The following is a 13,189-nucleotide window of genomic DNA, read 5'->3' on the forward strand; positions in this document are numbered from 1 at the left end:
GAGCCCCGTGTTAGCCAGGCCGTGGGCGGCCGCCTTCGGGGATGCCCGGTGGTGCCAGAGCCTCTTGTCCTGAGGACCCTGCCCACTGGCAGAGCTGAGGCCTGAAATTCCCCGCATTGGAGTCATTCCTTTGGATTACTTTGTCCTCTCCAGAGAGCTATTGTTAAAAGGCAAATATGTTACCCCGTGGGGAAGCTGTTAACCCACCAGCACCATGGCCCTGTGGAGAGGGCAGTGGCCCGGCTTTGGTTAAGTTGTGTCACCTCTCTGTCCCTTAGTTTCTTGTCTGTAGAATGGGGATAGTAGGAGGGTATGTGGGGGTTACCCAGGGGATGAAATGGAAAGTGCACATAATGAGCAGTCAATAAAATTAGCTTGCTTTTTCTTTCTAAGGTGGTAGGATTATTTGGTTAGTTCTCCAGCTGAAGTCTTGGTTCCTAACAGTGTTTTTAAGTATTTCGTTTATTTAGGTAAAGTGGTCTCCTTTCGTTTTAAGATTTTTTCCCTTTCTAGTTATAAAATGCTTTCGAACTTCATTTTCTTGCCTTTGAAACAGGGGAAAGCTCCTCCCTTGCTGGTTTGTTGGGCGTAGGCCCAGCTGAAGTGCCCGCGGATGCCAGCCCAGGGCTCCCGCTGAGAGCCCGTGGTGCTGAGTTATTCTGGGGTGAGGACTGGCAGCCCCTGGGGCGGGGGGAGGTTCTGGGTGGGTCCCCAGGGAGGAGATGGGGAGCAGGGAGGGAGGAGAAAGGGAAATGAGGGGGACCCTGCCCCTCCGAGGCCTTTGCCCAGACCTGCCGCCCTCTCGGCAAGCTCTCTGAGGTTCTGAAGTCCCTGGAGGAGCGGTCTCCTAGGGGCCCCCCCACCTCCCGCCCCTGGTGTGTCTTGGAGAGTGGGGTGGAGGAGGCCAGACGTCCCCCCACGCTTTTCATCTCACGGGGTGTCGGCGGGGGTTGTAAATTGCTCCTTTGAGGGGGCACTTGGGATTTTGAGAACGTGCACCCGGCTGGATTCTCTGTGGTTTCTCCTGAGACCAGGATGGTTCTCTGGGGCCTGGGCAGGGCAGAGGGTCCAGGATCAGGAGCAGCCTGGCCCAGCCTCCTGGCCTGTGAATGGGGTGGGTGGCTGCGTGGGGGCAGCATCATAGGAGTTTTCTGGCAACCGGCAGAGCAGAGAGCCTCACTTCCAGGGGTCCCTGGAAGAGGGTGCTCCCCTCCCCCCAGACTGCCTTGGGCAGCGAGAGCCCTTGTCAGCCCTTCTCCTGCTCTGGCCTCCTGCGAGCTCCTGCCAGCCTCTGGGGAGGGCTCCCCCACCGTCATCTATCATAACTGAAGTTAAGCCTGCCTGATGCAGGTAACCACCTTCCCGAGGACCAGAGACCAGGAGCAAAGAGTGGGGGTGGATGCTGTTCCTGGGGCCCCAAGCCAAGCAGCACCCTGCCACCTGCCTGCCCAACTCAGTGGCGGGCAACAGGGCGGGGAGAAGGGGGTGCAGCTGGAAGCTTCCCAACGATCTGCTTTGGGCCTGGAGCACAAAGGAGCCAGCATCAGTTCCAGCCCAGACGTGGGGCTTGGAGCCATGTGGTTCCATACACCTCATGTCTGTTCATTGCCTGCGGGCTGTCACCGTCCTTTCTTCCTTCCTTCCCTCTTTCTTCCCTCCTTCCATCGTTCCTTCCCTTCTTCCTTCCTGCCATCCAGGAAATACTGACTGATCCCTTAACTCTGGGCCAGCGACTGTGCAGGGCGAGGAGCTTGCAGTCAACAGAGGAGATGGAGAATCAGATAGCTCATTACAAGACAGTTGGAGGGATGCTCTGAGACGTTCTTACCGGGTGCCCTGGGAGCGCGGAATTAGGAGAGGGGGCCAGCCCTCACTGGTGTCTGGAGAAGGGGAAGGTGCTGGTGGGGAAAGCTGTGACAGTTGCCAGATGGAGAAGGAAGGAGGAGGGACCCGGCACGTGTGAAGGAGGTCTGGGGCCATGCAAGGCTGTGCTGTTAGCCGGAGGATCAAGCAGGTCACTTGTCCACTGGGTTTTAGTTTTCTCTGCTGTAAAATGAGGCTAATACTACCAAAGTCACAGCTGGCACAGAAAAAATCCTCGCTTCCTTTTTTCCAATTTATGATCTACCAGAAAGATTTAAACATGTGGAAGTCATGGCAATGAGAGCCAGATGTGAGAAATGCTGGAATCAGTGGAAATACAATGGCGGGAAGTAGCTTTTGAAGAGAACCTCAGAGGGTGGGCAGTGTTAGTTGAGATTCGTATTGAGGATCAGGAGGAGCTGGTGGATGGGAAGACTCTGGTAGAGAAGACAGGAAAGGCCATCTGCGGGTTTGTATGGTGTGAGCAAAGGCATGAGGCGCCCAGGCACTGGGCCGGGTTCGGGGGGCTGGGTGCAGTGTGGAGGCTGCCTCTGTGAGGGCAGGGGCGTGGAGACGAGGCTAGAAAGGTGAGCTGAGACCACTTCAGTGCCTCACTGGTGGGCATCTGGGCGGCATTTGGTTCCCATGGAGGTTTTGTTTGACCTGCACAGGTTAAAAAAGAGAGAGAAGAATTAAATCAACATTTAAAAATCAGATTTTACATAAATCCACATTCCTGGCTTCTTTTGAAAGAAATCAGGTCTGGCAACACGAGCCTTGACTTCATCCCCACGTGGCAACAGCTGGCCGGGAGGTGAGTGCTGGGCATTCAGGCGGCCACTGCCGCCTCCAGCTGCAGGCTGCATCTCCCGCTGGCCAGGTAGCTTGCCTGAACCTCCACCATTCCAGTCACTCTCGAGTTACTGCAGTGTGTTCAGAAAGCTCCTAGAAAATGCTAATGCATTAGGGGGGAGAAAGAAAATTCTAAACGTTAACACTGTCATCCCTTCATCAGATTAGGCAGGGAGTTTTACTGCTCCCCGCGGAACATTGTCCTTGTGGAGAAGCAGTGAGGAGGGGAAACTGGGAGGCTCCGGGCAGGACGGCGTGGGAAGCGGACTCTAGGAAGTGAAGGGGGGTGGGAGGGGACACCTGCAAAGAGGGATGTCAGCCTCTGGCCAGTCCTCTGCCCGCTCCCCTCCACCTCGGCGTCTGGCATCTCTATGGGGAAGAACACTGAACACCTGTCCCCAACAAATACTTGCTGCATTGTAAGACGGTTCACACCTCACTTTATTGCCCTTTAAGCTTAAAAAATGGGCCCCTTGAAGGACAAGGTGAAACGTGTGTATGTTTTTTTTTTTTAATTCATAAGGAAACTAATGGAAAAGAGAAATTGTTTCCATTTTTTGAATAATTTTTAGAGTGTGTGTGTTTGTATGTGTGAGCAGGTGGTCTTTACAATTTGAAACCCCACTGGGAAATTTTTTATTAAAAAAATATTTTAAAAATCATACTAGTTAGTAGCAAACATTTAAAATAATATAGAGGGGCTCGCCTGGTGGCGCAGCGGTTAAGTTTGCATGTTCTGCTTCCATAGCCTGGGGTTCACCAGTTTGGATCCCGGGTGCGGACATGGCACCGCTCATCAAGCCATGCTGTGGCAGGCGTCCCACATATCAAGTAGAGGAAGATGGGCACGGACGTTAGCTCAGGGCCAGTCTTCCTCAGCAAAAAGAGGAGGATTGGTAGCAGTTAGCTCAGGGATAATTTTCCTCAAAAAAGAAAAAAATAAATAAAATTAAATTAATATAGAAACATAAAAAGGAGAAAACTCCAAACTGTCAAAAATTGGCGGCGAGGGCGTTGGGGACAGCTTGGAGTGTATATGCCTCTAGGAGCTGTAACTGTATCCTTACATAGATCTAGATATGTATCCACATATATGTATCCAGATAGAAAATGTTTATCAAAGTGAGGTTGTGCACACAGGTCTGCTCTGGCTCCCTCCTACTGCTCTGTCTTGAACACATCTCAGGCCATACGTCCCCTCTAAGCCCACGGTGGAAGACACTGCTGGGTGGGGGGAGCTCGTCGTTAATGCTGTCCCCTCCAGCCTCGGTTCCCCGCTGTAGAATGGGGTAGTCATTCCTCCCCTCCAAGCTTAGGATGAGGGTTAAACAAATGCAGATGTGCTCAGCACAGCCCATCTGCCTTCAGAGGCAGCCAGCCCTGCTCACATCCTCCATTCTTGGGATTCCTCGTTCTCCACCCTTCACCCCTTGGGAGAGGAGTGGGAGGAGCGGATCTGGGGTGAATTAGACCTTTTTTCACAGTGGAATTTGGAACCCTCGTTTCGGTGCTGAGTAACGCTGAGATTGCCAGCGGTCCACTGACGGATGCGTTTAGGTTTTGTTGAGGTTTTCTTTGGACTCTCTTGCGTTTACTCAGCTGCAGGACGATTCCTGAGGCCAGGTGTGGACAGGAGGCGTGTCTGACAGGAGGCCACGACCTGGGCCTGCCCTCCGGGGGGCCCTCTCAGTACAGGGCTTCACCCTCATCTGTGCACGCTGCCTCCCCTCCTGCTCCCCCTTCCCTCGCTCCCGCCCCTTCCGCTCAGGATGACGGCTTCCCTGTCATTTGTGTGACATGCCTGACAAAGCCTCTCACGCCGCTCTCCCCCTGGACCCCGACAAGTCAGTAGATTTAGGTCAGTGTTATTATTGACAAGTGAAGCAGAGAAGTTGTGATACGACTCACACTCACACAGCAAACATTGGACGGGTCTGGGTTTCCTGGCCTGTGGGCTGTGCTAGTTGTGCTGTATCACGGTGCCTCTTTCTAACTGTGGGCAGGAGGCTCCTGAAAGCGGGGCTACCTGAGGGCCCCTCGCCCAGGCCAGCCGGGAAAACCTTTCTGGAATTCGTGAGGCTGTTGGGCGTCTCGTGTTGCGAGACTGGTGGGAGCAGATGCGTGGCCAGGGTTGGAGGGCACCCAAGGTCATAGGAGGGGCGGACGGGAGCTGGGAGGCTGAGGATGGCCTGGCGCAGAGCTGGGATGGCAAAGGAAGCTGGCCTTTGTCCTCGCCAGTGGTTTGTGGTTTCTCCAGCATTTGGCCTCACGTTGGCGGTTTGGCCCTTTTTGTGCCCCAGGGAAGTGGCCCACCATAACATCCCTGCATCCTAATTCAGCTCGCATCCCTAGCCCTCTGTTCCTACATCCAGCAATTCAGAACTCCCCAGTTCTGTTTCCTGTTCTCTCAGAGAAGCGCTGGGAGGGCTGTGGGCGTACGCTCACGGGGGCTTGAGCAGGCATCCTGGCCTAGCCCGATCATTCAGCCCACGTTTCATGTCACAGTTGCCTCATGGACCAGCTCTTGCCTAGAAATATAATGCGAGTCACGTTTTAAATGTTCTGGTAGCACATTAAATGAAATAAAAAGACAAGGTGAAATTAATTTGGAAGACATTTTTATTTAACCCAATATACCCCAAATTTTATCATTTCAACATGTAATCATACCAAAAAAAAAAATTGAGATATTTTACTTTCTTTTTTTCATACTAAGTCTCCGAAATCCAGTGTGCATTTTCCCTGACAGCAGGTTTCACTTCAGACTGGCCACATTTCACGTGCTCTATGGCCACCATGGTCTTGGCCAGCGTCATCGTGGGCTTGGCTGTTTAACCAAGCAGACTTATTTTGGGGTGAGTGACGGGGTGTTTTCACGCCCTTGTGCTCAGGGCGTCTGGGGTGGGGTGGCCGGTCAGCAGGGCTCAGTGACAGCACAGTGTGCTACTTGCCTTGCCGGGATGGATGACAAGGCGTTGACATTCCCCTCCCCTCGCGCCACGTGTCTTCCCCTGCACCCTGCAGTCTCCCCTCTTAACACCTTTTGCTTTTGTAACCCACAGTCCTAGACTAACTTTACTGTCCGTTTCTCTGATCCCGCCTTGGGACTGCGGGATGTCTTTTAAATCCATGCCCTTTGACCTCAGCCACTGCTTGGCATTCCCCGTGTTTGTCTCCATCATCTCTCATCCCAGTCTCCTCACTGACGGTTGCAAACCTCGTCTGCTCTCCTCGAGCTCCCAAATCGCTCCACATGGGCTCCCTCTCAGCACGCGGCCTGTTCCTGCCTCAGCAGAGGCGGAGGTCGCAGCAGAGGGGGAGGTCGCGTGGCCTCAGGTCTTAACTTCACGGCCCTTTCTCCATCTTTGCCCTCCCCTCCCTCCCTCCCTGGAGCCCTGCCTCAGCGTCCTCCCTTCCCACCTCTAGAAACACTCACTCTCCTTCAAACTGGCCATGTGCGTTGGAGCCAGAGCTCCTGGCTTCGCATCTCAGTTCTAGGGCTTATGCTCCCCGTGGCTCGCCTTTCCTCCCGGGAGCTGCTGCTCATTTCTCTGAATCCTACCGAAGTCACACACAGCAGCCCCCTCCTGCTGCTCCCATCTCGTCAGCCCTTGGCCTCTCCCCTGCTCTGTGGAAACTGGGCTCAGGCCTCGCCAGCTTTCTTGACGCACCCCCAGTGATGCCTGGGCTGCAGGCGCCCCTGGTCCTTCTGCCTCATCTGCTCCCCAGGTGACTCCTCCTCTGCTGGCTCCAGCTCCTCCCTCCCCTCGCCTCTGCAGTGGTCGCACTGACATGGATGACTCCAGAATCCATACAGCTAAGCTTCAGGTTTCTCCCCTGTCCCAGGCCCACCTTCTCCACTGTCTGCTGGGCAGCTCTCTTTAGATGACCCTCTCTGTGGGGGAACCCTGGTCAGGCACTCCACATGCCCAAGGACAGACTGTCCGACCTCCTCCTCCCAAACTCGGTTCTCTTCCGATTTTCCTAACTCGCTTCTTGTTGCCACCACTCTCCAGTTCGCGGGTTGGAGGCCCTGGAGTTTCCGATGCCTCCCTCCCTGGTGCTCACTGACCCCGGGTTGGATGGTCGGTGAATCTGTGGCTTGCTCGGGACTCCTGCTCTTTCTCTCTTACTCCTCTTTAGTTCATCACCTGTCTGTTCCCACTGCAGGCACTGGGATGAGCATCTGATATCTTCTGCCCTACAACCCCATAGGGAGGGAGCTGTGTTTTGCCTGTTTCAGGTATGTGCACACTGGGGCTGGGGAGCTGCGGGAACTGGGAAGTGGCAGGGCTGGGATTCAGATGCTGACCCATGTGACGCCAAAGCCCACGCTCTCCACTTCTGCACGCTCCTGCCTCCAGCAGGTCCAGCACCAGGCTGAGCTCCCGATGCTGAATGTCATGGGTGTGCGTGTACACATCCTTCTGTGCCCGTCGCTGTGTGTCAGTGTTGTTGACCTTGCTGTCATCCAGGCTCGTCACTGGTGTATTCAGAATCTGTGCCTCTGTGCTTGGTGCTGGCACCTGGGAGTCTGGACTGTGAGATGCAGGAGCCTAGAAGGAGGAATGAGAGCACATCTTCAAATAGGGCATGTACTTCCCTTTCTCTGGGTCTCAGTCTCCCCGTCTGTAAAATGAGAGAGGGGGACCAGTTCCTTGCAAGAGTCCAGCTCTGATGCTCTGTAACGCTGTTTCCTGGCTCTGCTTGTCCGGGGCCCCCTGTGTGCTCAGCACACGATAGGGGCTGCTGGGCAGGGCAGAGAGCATGCAGGAGGCAGTGCCCGAGGTCGAGGGGCTGCCAGAATCTTTCCAGAAGACAAAGCCAACATTCAGGAAACAGTGGAAGACATTATGCAATTATGCTTGCAATCTCAGATTATGTACATTTGCGATAGTTCAATAAAGGAGCAGAAAAGCTGCTGTTCTCTTAAAAGAAAAAATACATAAAGGGGGCAGTTGGTGAGAAGCATTGTCGGGCGAGACTTCTCTTCAGACTTGCTACCCTCTTCCCTCTCCTGAAGTTGTCTGTTCGTTCTGTGGCGAGCTACTGTCTGCCGATGGGCCGGGCTCTGGGGCGGCTGCCCTCCCCGCGCACTGCAGCCAGAATTGTGTCCAGAATCCGCCTTCATCCTCCTCCTCCTCCGTGGAAGAACCTTGCAGGGCTCCCGCTCTCCACTGAATAGAGTGAGCTGCCCCCTGCCCCTGCCATCCTCATCCTCTGCCCTGCCCTGCTCCCTGGGCCTGGTGCGCTGGTCCTTTCTCAAGCCCACCATCTGTGCTTTCGTCTCTGAGCCGAAGGGCTGCTTCCCCAGTCTGCCTGGAGAACTTTTTGTTCAGCCTTCAAAGCCCAGCTCAGATCCCTTGCCTGGGATGCTTTCTCGGTCCCCTGTCATGCCTTCGCCCACCTCTGTGCACCGTACGTCCTTGCTTCGGTCTCTGGCTCCCATTTTGGACCATGAGTCCTTAAAGGTTCTTTATCCCTCATTCATGAATCCACAGCACCTGGCCTTCTGCCTGAACAGGAATTTCTGATGAATGACTGATTTTTGAACAGACCGGGCTCCCCGGCACCCCTCAAGCTGCTGGGCTGTTTCTCTTCGTGCCCCGTGGCCTGCAAAGGTGACTGGATGATTGAGAAAGCATCACTGTCTCCAGTCTGCAGACTGGTGTGGGAGACAGGCCACAGAGCCTCGCATTGGCCCTGGGGGACCCTCCAGGAGGAGCGGCAGCTGGATCGCGTGCGCGGGGCGGTGGCAGGGAGGCTGTGGCGAAGGGGGCATTTGTGTTGGGCTTGGCAGGCAGGGATTTTGTGCTCCAGAGCACAGGCTCCTGGTTGCACCCCTGCCGAGGGGCCCAGCCCCAAACGCCTTCCGCCCTGGGAAGAAAAGGAGGCATTGTGTGCGCTGGCTGCGCTCCAAGGGAAATATTCCTGTTGTTCTTCTATTTTGAACTGCTCCCTTTTTAAAGAGGAAAAGTCCAGAAGTGAAAATCTCTCTCCAACTCCAACACATCCTGCCCACCAATTCCACATCAGTTGCTGCCTCCAAAATGTGAACCAGTCTGTGAATCCGTCAGTTCACTGGTCAGTTACAACTGCAGCTGCCGTCGCCAGCACTGTCCAAGGCTCCAGGGAGGTGGTCCTCGGCCCTCCTAGGCTTTTCCTGGTTGCCGGGGTCCAGATCCTTGTCGAACCTGCCCGGTTGCTGCTCTCGGGCCTGAGGTCCCTCCAGGCTCAGCGTTCCTGCCTGCATCCTGCACCTGGACCACCACTTACCCCTGCACAGAGCCTCGTGCAGTCAGCCCGCCACCCTCCCCTCGACTCGGGCCTTGCGCACAGGTATGGACAGAGCAGGCCTCCGCCTGGGCGGTGGGAAGCTTGGCAGGAAGACCCGAATGCGCCTCTCACTCTGCCTGTCACAGTCCCTGTGGCCTGGGCCGAGTTACTGAAGCTCTCTGATCTGCAGAACAGAACAGATCACACCTGCCCTCACACACAGAGCCCCCCGAAGAGGGATGACAGCAGGTGCCTGGGTCACAGTGCCTGTCATGCCACACGGCTGCTCCCGATAAGTAGTAACAATGAGCAATTGCTGAGCGCTTACTAGTTTCGTCCGTCCTTCCCTCAGAAACAACAGCAACCACAGTTCTGTTGGAGTGTTTTCGACATGCCAGGTGCTGCCTTAAGCACAGGCCTGTGGCATCTGAACAGCCTTATAAGGTGCGTAGAGACCCTTTCACAGCCGAGGAAACCGGCTCAAAGAGGTGGAGTGACGTGGCCAAGGTCACACGGCTAGGAAGCCTGCCGGGGTCTGTGCGACCCTCCTCGCCCTCCCCAGCCAGACACACACCCATCACACGCCTGGAGGCAGCATCTGCGCTTTAGCGAGCTCTTGGGGAGATGCACGCGCATCAGTTTGAACAGCCCTGAACCGTGGTTTACACAGTGCCCTTGGAAGTTGGTTAGGGCAGGACTCCTCAAACTGTCTTGTGTGTGAAGATCGCCTGGCGGGCTTGCTCACACGCAGGTTCAGCCCCAGAGTTGCTGACTTTGCTGACATTGCTGCTCTCCTCGCTAGTGTCTGTTGCCTTCGCTTCCTGGGCTCCTCCGAGTGCACAGCGCACGTTAGTGGGACCCGGGCAAACTCCAGGCTCAAGGCTTGGCCCCAGGTAGCTCGTGCTCTATGTCTGCTGGAGCCTTTAGGGCAAATCTGAGCTGGACCTGGGTCCTCCCTGAATCACTGCCATGGCCTGCCTCTGCTTTGGGGGAAACTGCCCCACTGGCAGGGAGGGACGTCTCTCTCCCGAGCCACAGGAGGCAGGAGCCTGGACCCCGCGTCAGCCCCGCCCCCCACCCCGCCCTGGTGAACAACGGACAAAGGAAATTAATTTGTAACCCAAAACCCTTGTATCTGGATTGAAAATGCATCTTTCTGATGGAAATTTTGACCGAGTGCTAGGTCTGCAGAGAGCATTTTCTCTGAAATTGATGTCTGTGTAAGCCGGCTGCTGCTCGCTGGTTAAATAGCAATTAAACACCTCAAGCCTCCTTGGAACTTTCAAAGATTATTTGAAAAGTAATTGTGTTGTATCGATTAAATAATTTGTAAGTTAGTTAGAAAGTCACTGCGTTTTTTAGTCTGTTCTTTTGCAAACAAATTTATCTTATCTATAGACCTATTGCATGCCCCCAAAACGTTGTTTATATTTAATAATCATCTAGTATTTAATGAGCGTGGCTGGTGGTGGAATTAACGCGAGACTCGTTCGTTTGCCAGATCCTTTTATCTGGTTCCTTCTCTATTTGGGCTCCACTGGCAACGGGCTTCACAGGCGGTTGCAGGGCTAAAACCTGGAAGGCAGTGAACACTGTGGTCAGGGCCAGACACCCCTCACGTTGAATTCCAGCCCTGCCCCTGACTAGCTTTATGCCTGGAACCTGTCATCCGTGCAAAGGATAAAACAGCACCTCCTGATACAGTCACTGTGAAATTAAGTAGGTTATCTATCATTTGTACAATATCGGACGCTGTCTGGCTAGTAATCACTATTATTATAATAACAGCATAGTTATTCGTTATTAATATTATTATGCCTCAAGTTCTCATCTGTAAAACAGGTGTGACAGAGAATAGAAATGTTAACACGTGAGCAGTCGAAACTTCTCTGTGGAGCCTTCAAGTAATGCCCTTCTAAGGAAATGTCTGCATGGTTTGCTTGGCTGTTGTCCCTCGTTATCGTGCAGACTGCGGTCACCCGGTGATGAGAAAGCAGTGCACAAATGGGGCTAATGCTGGAACTCCTGACGGGTCGAGAGGCTGGCAGAGGATGGACGAGCAGCTGCCTGAGGTGCGAGGTGAAGAGTGAAGGGTGCGTGGGAGCTGGAACAGAGCACCCCCTCCAGAGGGCGGCGTTGATGGAAATAGGTCCCAGAGGAGCAGAGAGTGCGGAAAGTGTGGAGACCCCGCCTTGTGCTCAGACGCTCCTCCCCTCTAGTGTCCTCTCTAGAGGCCGCCGGAAGGTTTGGAGGGCCTCCAGTCCACTTTTTCCTCCTTGATGGCTGTTTCTCTGAACACAGCACTGAGCCAAGTTTGGGCCGGGAGGCGGCCTTCCTGCCTCGCTGATGGGGAGTCGTGGTGGTAGAGCCCAGGGCCGAGGGAGGAGGGGAAGGACTCAGTGCAGAATAAGGGCTTAAGTGGCGTGTGCGCAGTTCGCTGCCGTCTCGCCACAGTAACGCCATTGGCCCATGGGGATGCCAGCCACGTGGTTTGGTTTCAAAGACGCCATCAATTCAGTGTCCACCCTGCAGACCAGTGCCGCCAGTGTGAGGTTAATAAAGGAAAGCTGTGGATCAGGAGTCTAGGCAGCGCTGCTGTGCGGTACGGGCAAGCCACTGAGCCTCGGTTTCCCCACGAGAAAGTGAAGGTGATAATGTCCAAGGCCAGCTCTATGTTTCTCTGCTCCCAACAGTGGCAGACCAGCAGGACGGATTGGGCCCCGGCCACCTGCAGGGCCCCAGGCTGGTGCCCTCAAGGATACCCAGAAGCATGAGAGAGGGGCCTGGACTTGAAAAGCCCCATAATCTGGCTGGAAGGAAAGATGGCAGCATCGTTATTAATCTTTTTATTACAGTTACCTAACGAAAGTCTGTGCTGTGTTCCAAGTGCCCCACCGTTCTGTGACACCTCGAGCTGCTGTGGGGGATGCAGACGTGGGATGTGAATCTCAGCAACACCTTTTCTTAGTGACTTTACTCCCGTTAAAACCAAAACCAAAGCCAAACCAGAACAGCAGGTGGCCTTCCTCTGTATTGCCAGCTGGTACCCTGGCAACGAACCCCATCTCCTCCAAGGAAAAATTGACGTGGATAGAAGTTTCTGGAGCCTTCTTCTCTCACTGTGTCTCTCTGGGTCGCCTCTGGTGCCTGCTGCTGGGGCTGAGTGCTCATCCTCCCTGTTTGACCCACATCACTGTGCCCGCTCCTCTCTGGCTGTGCTGCCTAGAGGGCCAGGTGGGGCCTTGCAAAATAATAATAAACGCCTTCCAACTTGATGAAAAATCTGCAAACATCACTGGCTTCACCCAGGTGTCTCGAGATTACTTATCAGGCTCAGTTTGCTTTCACTGACTTTCCTGAATGTGCAGGCTGTGCCAAGAAAAATCTTCCTCCCAACCCAGAGGGCAGATGCCACGGCCCCCGCCAGCCCTGGGGTGTCTGCACCTGCAGCCGTGCTCTGGAGCCGGGTGACGCCTGTGACGGCGTCGCTGGATTCTCACCAGGCTCAGAGCTGCCAGGGGTGCTGGGGCGCTGCACTGCGGAGGCTGTGTCTGTGCCTGCCCTTGAGGTGACCTCACTGAAGCGACCCAGGAGGCAGGGGAGGCTGATTCCTCGGTTTACTCCAAGTTGTGGTTCCCAGGCCCTTTTGACCATGGCCCAGTTCAGCCAAGACACAAAAGACCTTGTGGCCCACTGAGCCCACTGACACCCACTTTCCAGTGGGAAGGAATTTGGTGATAACACAGGATGAAAGGGGAAGAGAGAAATAATCAAAATGGTCATGCAGCAAATGCTCAGGACAAATCAACAGAAACTCCGAAAAGTAATTCTACCAGTAATGTAAATTAATAGAATTGAGGCGATTAAACGTCAAGCCAACGCTGATGCTGCATTGTAGCGGTCAAGGGTCCTTGCCGCAAACAACAAGCCGATTAATTCTAGCAAGCACGCGTGGAGGAGGAATTCATTAAAGGACCGGGGGTCGCTCCACCGCCCTCCCCAGCATCGCTTGCCTGCAGCCTTCCTTTTCCAGAGCACTTTCTTCCAGACAGAGGCCTGGCCTGGGCGCCTCTCCCTGCTGAGCGTGCGTCCCATGGCTCAGCCCCAGCTGTGAAGGAGGCTCGTGCTGCAAATCCTGCTTTCCAGCCTAGGGAGGTGGGACTCCTCGGGAAGGAGATAAGCTAAGCCCAGGACGGTG

At 54.6% G+C, this 13,189-nt stretch overlaps 1 protein-coding gene across 2 annotated transcripts in view; it reads left to right on the top strand.

Moving 5' to 3' along the window:
- Nucleotides 1-13,189, top strand: part of KANK4 (KN motif and ankyrin repeat domains 4) — a 64,567-nt gene that overhangs the window by 7,917 nt on the left and 43,461 nt on the right. The window lies entirely within an intron of this gene.

Source organism: Equus przewalskii, chromosome 24 (assembly GCF_037783145.1).
Source record: "Equus przewalskii isolate Varuska chromosome 24, EquPr2, whole genome shotgun sequence".
In the NCBI taxonomy this organism is placed as follows: Eukaryota; Metazoa; Chordata; class Mammalia; order Perissodactyla; family Equidae; genus Equus; species Equus przewalskii.